Source organism: Tamandua tetradactyla, chromosome 23, assembly GCF_023851605.1.
Source record: "Tamandua tetradactyla isolate mTamTet1 chromosome 23, mTamTet1.pri, whole genome shotgun sequence".
In the NCBI taxonomy this organism is placed as follows: domain Eukaryota; kingdom Metazoa; phylum Chordata; class Mammalia; order Pilosa; family Myrmecophagidae; genus Tamandua; species Tamandua tetradactyla.
In genome coordinates this window covers 8,287,392-8,298,659 of record NC_135349.1, presented here as the reverse complement: position 1 = coordinate 8,298,659, position 11,268 = coordinate 8,287,392, and the positions used below count along the sequence as shown (strand labels likewise).

The window sequence follows — 11,268 nt, the reverse complement described above, 5'->3', positions numbered from 1 at the left end:
GCAAAAAATGGAAAACTAAGGATCAAAAATAATTTCTGGTTCTGAAAAATAATTTCTGGTTCTGAAAAACGCATAAAAATTATTATTAAAATGAATAATTCAATAGAGATGTTTACCAGCAGGTTACACAGTTCAAGAGGGAATTAGCAAATCAGAAAGTAGACCATAAGAAAATATCCAAATCAGAGCATAGAAAGATAAAAGGATGGTAAGCTACAAAAAAGAATATAAAACGTGGGATCTAGTAAAAAAAAAGTCTAACAAATACATTATTGAAGCCCCAACAGAAGAGGGAAAAAGTAACATATGAAGAGATGAGAACCCAGGACTTTCCAAAATTTATTAAAGAAATCAGGCCACTGGTTCAAGAAGTGCTACAAAACCCAAGCAGGGTAAATACAAAGAAAACCACACGGAGGTACATCACAGGAAGGCTACTGATACCAAACCAGAGGTGGGTAAAAAGACTATTTATTTTCAAAGGAGTCACAAAAGGACAAATCAGAATACAGAATTATGCAAAGTGATGAAAGAATAAACTGTCATCCTAGAATTCTATACCCAGTGACTATATCATTCAAGAATAAAAGTGAAATAAAAACATTTTCAGGCAAACAAACCCAGAGATTTCTTTACCAGTAGAATGTACACTTGAAAAAAAACACTAAGGGCAGAAAGAAAAATGATACCAGAAGGAGGCTCAGAGACACAGGAAGGAATAATTAGCAACCAAAATAATATATTTGTGGCAAATATGAATTTATTTATTATCTCAAAAATATTCAAAATGCATGGGGTTTAAAGTAAATATGGAAATAAAATTCACAAACACCCCCACATACTGGGCAGGATAAGAAAAACAGAGCAAAAAAAAGAAAAAAAAGAAAAAAAAATTCACAAACACCATGTCATGGTCAGGTTCATGTGTCAACTCGGCCAGGTGGTGGTGCCCGGTCGTCTGGTCAGGCAAGCGCTGGCCTGTCTGTTGCTATAAGGTCATGGACTTAAATCATGACCACGTTGGTGGACTTTGGACTCTACATCCCCATGGTTACATGAGATGCTTTTATAAATTTTTTATTTACAGGTATCTCCTACTGATTCTGTTTCTCTAGAGAACTCTAGCTAATACATGCCATAATACAAAATGCAAGAGGAGAGCAAATAGAGTTGAAGTGTCCATCCATCTCTTGTTTTGGTGAAAGGATTAATTTATATTAGATTTTAATAATTCAAGGATAAATGTTATAACCTCTAGGTTAGACATTAAAATAACAATAAAATAAGGTATAAGAAGCTGATAGAGGAAAATTGAATATTTAAAAATACTTAATGCAAAACAAGGCAAGAAAAGAGGAGAAAAGGAACACAGCTCAGGTGGAAAAACAGAAAATAAATAGTTTTAAAACAAATATATCAGTAATTACATTAAAGATGGACCAGTTAAATTATCCTAGTAAAAGACAGTGCTACTTTACAAGAGACGTATCCTAAACATAAGACTATAGAAAGGCTGAAATAAAAGAAGGGGGAAAAGAATGCTATGTAAACACTTACTGAACAAGAACTGAAGTGACTATATGACTATCAGACACAGAACACTTTGAGGCAAAAACTATTACTAAACATAAAGGACATTTTATTATAAAAGCGTCGGCCTACCAGGAAGATATAACTATTCTAAATTTATATACATTTAATAATATTACCTCAATATATAAGCCAAACATTGACAAGACTACCAGGAGAAATAAATACATCACACAGTAAATAAATAAATCATACCATAAATAAATTTCTATAATCATACAGGCAGATTTTAACATACTTCTCTCAGAAACAGATGGTACAAAAAGACCAAAAGATATCAGTTCTAATATAAAATATTTTAATAATACAATTAACGAGCTTGAGCAAGTTGATATATGCAGAAAACTGGACCCAACAGTTGTAGAATATACATTATTTTCAAGTGCAGATGGGACGTTTAGCAAAATAGCCCATATTCAAGACCATAAAGGATATCCCAACAAATTGCGAACGACTGAAATCACACAGTGCACGATCTCTGCCCACAGTACAATTGAGGTGGAAATCTATAGCTAAATAATAAAATAGAAACGCCCCAATTTTTGGAAATTAAGCAATACATTTCTGAACACACAGGTCAAAGAAGAAATTGTAATGAAAATTAGAAAATTACTCTGAACTGAGCAATAATAAAATACAACAAATCAAAACTTGTGGGATTTGGTCACAATCACATTCGAAAGGTGATTGTTTTTTTTTCCTGAATGCTTTTATAAGATGTCAAGAAAGGCTGAAAATGAATTACCTAGCTAGTCATGTCAAGAATAAAAAAATAGGGCAGGCCATGGTGGCTCAGCAGGCAAGAATGCTTGCCTGCCATGCCAGAGGACCCGGGTTCGATTCCCAGTGCCTGCCCATGTGAAAAAAAAAAAAAAAGAAAACAATTAATAAATAAAAGTTTAGCAAGTTATATACCGAGAAGGCAGAATAGAGCAAGCAAACAGAAATTAAAGAAATTCTAAAAATAATAAAGGCAAGGGTGCACGGGTGGTTCAGTGGTAGAATGCTCGCCTTCCACGAGGGAGACCCAGTTCGATTCCCGGACCATGCGCCACCCCCACCCCAAAACGCAGCACTCCTGCGAACCTGACTTCGCCCTCGACCTCTGCGCCCACCTGCCCCCTGCTGGGGGCTGGAGGCGGCCGCTGCGCACCCGCTCCCCTGCTGTCGCTGCAGAAACTCACAGACCAGCGTGAACCGGTAACGCCAGAAAAGGGTCCTGGAACAGTGGGAACCAGCAACTTTGCACAGGAAGCTTTGGGAGCTGTCGTTCACTGTAGTCTTCCCAGGTTGGGACAAAATTAAGCAAAACGGAAAGTGTGAAAGCTGCTAGTGAACTTTATTCTCCTCTATCAGGAGAAGTAACAGAAATTAATGAAGTTCTTTTTTTTTTTTTTGGTCAACAAATCTTGTTACAAAGATGGTTGACTGATCAAGGTGACACTGAGTAATCCTTCAGAACTTGATGAACTAATGAGTGAAGAAGCCTGTGAGAAATACATAAAATCTATTGAAGAGTGAAAATGGAAGCCCTAAATAAACTAGTCTGAAACAACTTAATTCAGCAATATTTTAAATTACTGGTGGACCGAAATTTATAATAGCAACTTCTAGCAATACTGATAGGCAAACAGAACTTACTCCAACTACACTATTGAAAGGAAAATACTCTTTAATTTTCTAATGATAGCAGATAAACACAATTTGCATCTTTTTCTCACCACCCAATGATTTAGACCAGGTTCTAGTTATTGTATTCAAGATTCATGAAATTATCTGAGGTAAAAACTACTTGTAAAAATTATACAATGCTCGGGTAACATTGTTATCTTAAGCCTTACATGATATGGTAACTTGTTTACCTCAATCCTGGATTTGGGTGAAAATACTTGCATATTTTCATGGGGAATAACTGGGAGTGGAGATACGTTTGTGTTGGTTGTAGGCGGTTAGGTGAGGAGCAGTGCTCTACCACGTCTGCTGGTGCTGGTTTCATACAGCGAAGCAACATCCTTACAGCCAAAGCAGAAACCCTTTAATAACAATAAAACATTCAACTTCTCCATAAAAAAAAAAAAAAGGGCAATCAGGGGTATCAACATAGCAAAAATTGGCATCTCTGTGGTTGCTTACTATGTGCAGAATGTTTAACTAGGGTGAATTTAAAAGTGTGCAAATGGACAGAGGTGACGGCAGCGTGTTATTGTGAGGCTAATTAACAGGTGTGTGAGTGTGGTGAGAAGGGGAAGTTAGGGTCACGTATGTCACCAGAAGGGAAGTGGAGGTTAAGACGTGGGAATGTGGAACAGTGAATCTTGTGGTGGCCGGTGACTGTGCGTAACTGTACAAACATTAAAAAGTTCTTTCATGAACTAGAGGAGATGTAGGACACCGTTATGAGGAGTTAACAGTAGAGGGGAAAATGTACCTATCAAAAACTATGTACTGAAATGATCATGATGATGAATATGCAACTATGTGATAATATTGTGAATTACTGATTATATATGTAGAATGGAATGATCAAAAGTTAAGAATGTTTGCGTTTGTTACACATATATATTTTTTAATTTAAAAAAATTACAAGAAAGAAACACAAACATTCTTAATATATGCTCATTCCGTTTTACATACATAATCAGTAATTCACAATATCATCACATAGTTGCATATTCATCATCATGATCATTTCTTAGAACATTTGCATCAATTCAGAAAAAGAAATAAAAAGACAACAGAAAAAGAAAAGGAAAGCAGAAAAAAAAAATTTTACATGCCATACCCCTCACCCCTCCCTTTCATTGATCACTAGCATTTCAAACTAAATTTATTTTAACATTTGTTCCCCCTATTATTTATTTTTATTCTGTATGTTCTACTCATCTGTTGACAAGGTAGATAAAAGGAGCATGAGACACAAGGTTTTCACAATCACACAGCCACACTGTGAAAGCTATATCATTATTCAAGCATCATCACGAAACATGGCTACTGGAACACAGCTCTACATTTTCAGGCAGTTCCCTCCAGCCTTTCCATTACATCTTGGATAACAAGATGATATCTACTTAATGCGTAAGAATAACCTCCAGGATGACCTCTCGACTCTGTTTGGAATCTCTCAGCCATTGACACTTCGTCTCATTTCACTCTTCCCCCTTTTGGTCGAGAAGGTTTTCTCAATCCCTTGATGCTGGGTCTCAGCTCATTCTGGGATTTCTGTCCCACGTTGCCAGGAAGATCCACATATATATATATATATTTTTTTAATTAACAAAAAACTATGGACTATAGTCAACAATAATATCTTCGTACTCTTTCATCAACAGTAACAAATGTACCACACCAATCTCTGGAACAATAATATGGGAGGATAAGAAGTAAGAGAGGATTAGGGTTTTCTTTTTAATTTTTGCTTCTTTTCTTGAGTAATGAAAATGTTCTAAATTTGATCATGGGGCTGTATGCGCACTATGGTTGATGTTGTGAACTAGTCATTGCCTACTTCAGATGGTTTTTATGCAGCATGAATTCTTAACATTTTTTATTGTGAAATATAACATAAACACAAAAAGCAATAAATTTCAAAGTATATTTTAAACAGTTGTTACAGAACACATTCCAAAGTTTGGTATGGGTTATAGTTCCACAGTCTCAGGCTTTTCCTTCTAGCTGCTCCAAGACACTGGAGACTAAAAGAAATATCAATATAATGATTCAGCAGTCATACTCGTTCCTTAAATCTTGTCTTCTCTGTTCTAACTCCTTCTCCTTTGATCCTCCTCCCAGTCTTTAAGGATATTTGGGCTATGCTCATTCTAACGTCTTCATGTGGGAAAGGGATCTTGACGGTATTCGATAGGGATGGAACTAGGTGATGTCTTTCAGAGGCTGGCCCCTCTGGTTTTCAGGACTTACCTGCCCTATTACCATCTAGAGGTTATAGGTTTCTGGAAAGTAAACTTGGTGCGTGAAACATTTGGAGGATCCCAGATAGAGCCCTGGGTGTTCTTTGGGGTTAACAGGAATGATACCGGTTGGGGTTTGACAAACCACAGCAATCAGCACTATCTAGCTGAAACTTGCATAAGAGTAGCCTCCAGAATAGCCTCTTGACTCTAATTGAACTCTCTTACCCACTGATACCTTATTTTGTTACTTTTCTTTTCCCCTTTTTGGTCAGGAAGGTGTTGTTGATCTCATGATGTCAGGACTAAGCTCATCCCTGGGAGTCATGCCCCACATTTCCAGGAAGACTTTCATTCCTGGATACCATGTCCCATGTAGGGGGAGGGGGCGTAGTGATTTTCCTTATCGAGTTGGGCTTAGGGAGAGAGAATTTATATCTGAGCAATAAAAAGGGTTTTTTGGACCTAACTCTTAGGCATAATCATAGGCAGGCTTAGTTTTTCCACTACAGAAAAAGATGTCATAAGAGTAAGCCTCAAGATCAAGAGCTTGGCCTATTGACTTAGGAGTCCCTAATGTTTGAGAAAGTATCAGGGGTGTCCCAGGTGAGAAAGTTTAATAGTTCCACATTTCTTCTCCTGTCCCTTAAGAGACTTCACCAATACTTTTTATTTATCTACCCAACACTTTGGGACATATCCAGGTATTACATTAAGCTATACAGAATTACAAAGACTTGTTCCCACTCTGGGCTCCAAATGCTCGGTTTGCTTAAATGAGCTATCCAGGCATATTGAGTTATATTGTGTGCTACAGAAAATTGAGGGTTGTTTTTTTTGTGTGTGTGTGTATTCATCATCACGATTTCTTAGAAAATTTGCATCAATTCAGAAAAAGAAATAAAAAGAAAACAGAAAAAAAATTCATACATACCTACCCCTTACCTCTCTCCTTCATTGATCACCAGCATTTTAATCTACTAAATTTATTTTACATTTGTTCCCCCTATTATTTATTTTTATTCCATATGTTCTACTCATCTGTTGACAAGGTAGATAAAAGGAGCATCAGACACAAGGTTTTCACAGTCACACAGTCACATTGTAAAAGCTATATCATTATTTAATCATCCTCAAGATACATGGCTACTGGAACACAACTCTACATTTCCAGGCAGTTCCCTCCAGCCTCTCCATTACATCTTGACTAACAAGATGATATCTATTTAATGTGTAAAAATAACCTCCAGGATAACCTCTGGACTCTGTTTGGAATCTCTCAGTCATTGACACTCTAGAAAATTGAGGTTTTGAACAAAATAAACCTCTCTTCCTTTGGTCTCATATAGTAGGTGAAGCTCTAAAATACAGACACTATCTTCCTTGGCCCTGTATTCTGATTACCTTCGTCCCAACCAGATCAGCTTCGTTCTTAATTGAAGCCCTTAACAGTTGTATGCAGCAATGCTGACTTTCAGAGCTGCTGAACTCCAACTCAGAGTCTTAGGCGTCACACAGGAATCCAGAGTTCCAGGGAAATACCAGGTTATACACATATAGCACAGCATCTCAGAATCTGGAAATATCACAACTCCAGACTAAATGTAATTGCTATAAAAGCTTACAATCTAAGCCCCAATTTTCTTACAAGTATTTTCTAAAGAAGACCACATAGGGCGGGCCACGGCGGCTCAGCAGGCAAGAATGCGCGCCTGCCACGCCAGAAGACCCGGGTTCGATTCCCAGTGCCTGCCCATGTAAAAAAAAAGAAGACCATATAGAAAAACCAAAGATGGAGTAGCCAGAAGCTAAACATCAACAGAAACTGGAAGTGAAAGGAGAGACCAGGAGATTCCATGTGCCTTGTGGATGAAAGATAGCCAGCAGCCAGCCCCAGGATACCACAGTCTTCAGAAAGAAAGCACTGCCTTGATGATGCATTGATTTTTATTTCCTTTTAGCCTCAAAATAGCCTGGTGGGCCTAGACTCAGCAGAGACAGAAGGGAGACTCAGGCCTGGATGGCTTTCAAATTTGTGTTCAGAACGACCAGGGTGTCTTGGCTTGAGGTGGAAAATGCCCAATAAATACATTGAAGGGACCACTGGTCAGCAGTCCATGTCTGCAAAAGGTAAAGAGACCACCAAATATGCCTCTGGGTCCCCTGTAACCAAATCAAACTTCTGCCAAATATTCTACCATGGCTCTGATAGAGGAGCCTGCAGAGATGGAAAATACCTGGAACCAGCCTGAGTTTCAGGACAAAGGGATCAAATGGTCAGAGAGAGGCACCAAAGGGAAGATTCTATGTATCTTGTAAGGGATTGAAAAATTCATCCTCCTTCTGGGATTTCTCTACCTGTTCATGCGCTTCTTGGATGTCCTCGGCAACGTCTTCCAGCTGGTTGAAGGAAAGGTGGCTGGGAAGTTCTTCAGCAACAACTCTATAATGTCCAACCTTGTGGCAGGGCTGGTGATTCAGATGTTGGTGACCATCCTGATTCAAAGTTCCAGCACATCCACGTCCATCATTGTCAGCATGGTGGCCTCCTCACTGTTGACCATGCTGGCTGCCATCCCCGTTATCATAGGTGCCAACATCGGGACCTCAATCACCAACCCCATCATGGTGCTCACGCAGGCAGGAGACAGAAATGAGTTCAGAAGGGCCTTTCCAGGTGCCACGGTCCACAACTTCTTCAACTGGCTCTCTGTGTTTATGCTTTTGCTCCTGGAGGCGGCCACCCACCACCTGGAGATCCTAACCAATCTTGGGGTGGAGACCTTCTACCTGAGAAATGGAGAAGACGCCCCAGAACTTCTGAAAGTCATCACGGATCCTTTCATGCAACTCATTGTCCCGCTGGATAAAAAGGGTGTCAACCAAATCGAACTGAAAGATGAAGCAGCCAAAGACAAGAGTCTCATCGAGATTTGGTACCACCTGGTGAGCGAGGTGGGTGAGATGAACGTCACTGTCCCCTCATCCAAGAACTACACCTCCCCTTCCCTCTGTTGGATGGATCATTTTCAGGGCTGGACCCTCAAGAATGTGACCCAGAAGGAAAATATTGCCAAATGTCGGCACATCTTTGTCAATGTCAACCTCCCAGATCTGGTCATAGGTATCATGCTGGCATTCTCCCTGCTTGCCCTCTGTGGCTGCCTGTACATGACTGTCAAGCTCCTGAACTCTGTGTTCAGGGGACAAGTCACAATTGTCATCAAAAAGAACCTCAATACTGACACACCCTTTCCCTCTGTTTGCGTCACTGGCTACCTGGCCATCCTTGTGGGGGCAGACATGATCTTCATCATACAAAGCAGTTCCGTGTTCATGCCTGCCTTGACCCCACCGATTGACCTAAGTGTGATAACCACCAAGAGGCCTCCAACATCGGCACCACCACCACTGCCATCCTATCCGCCTTGACCAGTCCAGGCAACACATTAAGGAGCTCCCTCCAGATCGCTGTGTGCCGCTTCTTCTTCAACATCTCAGGCATCTTCCCTTGGTACCCGATCCCGTTCATCCACCTGCCCATCTGCTGGCCAAGGGGCTGGGCAGCATCTCAGCAAAGTACCCCTGGCTGGTTGCTTTCTACCTGATCTTCTTCTTCTTCCTGATCCCACTGGCAGTGTTTGGGCTCTCGCTGAGTGGCTGGCCCGTGCTGGTGGTTGTGGGGGTGCCCATCATCTTCCTGCTCCTCCTGGTGGTGCCCCTGAGGATCCCGCAGTCCTGCTGCCTGTGTGTCCTGGCCAGGAAGCTCGAAAACTGGAACATCCTGCCCTTGTGGATGCACTTGCTGAAGCCCTGGGACAGCCTCATCTCCCTGTTCACCAGCTGCTGCAAGAGGTGCTCCTGCTGCTGCTCTCGTATGTGCTGTATGCTGTGCAGCTGCCCCAGTCGCTGCTGCTGCAGCAAGCGCTGCGAAGACCTGAGGAAATGCAGGAGCCCTCTAAGGATATCCCTATCAAGGCCCTAGAGGCCTTCAATGACATGGCCTTGAACACAGAGGCTCAGGATGGGGTCAAGTCTCAAGACGATACCATGGGTGCAAAGTCCATCTCCAGTTCTACAGCCTTTTAGGAGGCTACCCAGAGGTGGGAGAAGGGGACCCCCAGTCCTACTACTTAGGTCCTTCTAGGTTCTGCATGCCTTACAATACATTTTAGGGATCTGTGACCCATGAAGAAATGATGTTGACATCAGTCCTAACTCGGGTTCCCCTGAGTCCAGCACGTCTGCCTGCAGGGTCATCTTTTGCAGGCCCTGCTCCCCTGGTCCTCCTCTCCCAGGACGATGCAGGACAACACTGAAAGAGAATTTGACAATGAAACCTGGCTATGTAAGTGATCATGCCCTCTCCTGCACACAGGCTGGGTTGGTTGATAGAACCTGGCTTCAGACTCAAACCATTCTCTTCAGAACTAAAGGGCCCAGAGGGGAATTTATGGAAGGTTCTTAAGGGCACATGTGTAAATGCTGTATTTATTCAGACATGTACAGAGTTATTTATACTTTCTTTTATTGTGATAAAGCTCAAACATAACTGTCAAAGACTGGCTTCAATCAAGAGGCAGGACAAGGGCAGCTGCTCCCAGACACCCTTGTCCAGACCAGCCCAATCTCTGGAAACAGTATAAATATTTGTAGCTCAAAGATACTTAGAGGAGTCTACATTTTGGGTCTTTCCAGTTTACCATTGCTCCCCAAATTACTTCAGCAGGTGGGGCTGCTCCAGGAGGCTCACCTGCTGTTCTCAACACCCGAACAATGACTATTCCATTTGTTTTTATCTGACAAGGGTGAAGCAGCTTAGGCTCTGCTGGGGCTAGAAAGTTTCTGGAGTGGGAGCCCTGTCTAAGGCACAAAGAGAAGTTCAGGATGTGCTTTGTCTCGCCTGCCTGGTGCTCCAGGCTACTCAAAATAAGGAGAGCAGGTGTGTCCTATTCCCAAGGTTGGCAGATGGAGGACAAGGGCTAGGGAATAATTAATATTTGAGGGAGATGATTTATCTGCCAAAACAACCTCAAGTTCTTAATTTGGCTAATTTAGAAACCATCTGTGAGATACAGTTAAAACCAAGCACTGTCCACTATAGAATGTTGGGTCAAGTGGAAGAAGATAAGCAGGCTCTCTAAGTCCTTTCCCTCCACTGCTGTCACCTTGACTTCCAGAGAGCATCAGAGCATAGAATTGTTCTGCATTTCTGCCTCCTTCTCACTCTGCGCACCTAAAGGTGACTTTCTGATCCCACTTTTAGTGGTCAGCTTCCATCCGTCCATCCTTCCTTCCCTCCCTCCCTCCATCCATATATGCATATATCATAATCTAAGCTAGAACATCTTTCCAAACTTTCCCCCATTTCCTCATAGATAAACTTTGATTCCCGCTGTTTCTGCAGACTCACAAGCTCTGAACTTGACTCAAGACGGCGGAGATCGGGGCACATCTGAACTAACCACAGAACTGTGATTGTCAGGGAGTGGTGACGCCCTCCTGTGTCAGTGGGCCCAAGGGACTCATCGTTCTTGTCCCCGCTGCCTTCTAGAGCCCCGTGTTGTATTCTTTCCTCCACATCTCCTGACCTCCTGCAGTCCCATTTCTCATCTGTGAGTGAACTTCAACTGTCTGGGAAAGAGGAATTTTTGCAGCTATGCTCCAAGACCCTGTCCTCTCCCATCCTAGCTTATCCACCGTTTTAACAGGTTGGGATATCAAACAGAACACTCCTCTAACCTTTCCCTGTGTAGACAGCAGTTCCCAA

General features: G+C 41.6%; 1 pseudogene; it reads left to right on the top strand.

The window, feature by feature from the left end:
- The first annotated feature begins 7,556 nt into the window (after window positions 1–7,556).
- LOC143666470 (sodium-dependent phosphate transport protein 2B pseudogene) lies at window positions 7,557–9,587 on the top strand (annotated as a pseudogene).
- Window positions 9,588–11,268: the final 1,681 nt, after the last annotated feature.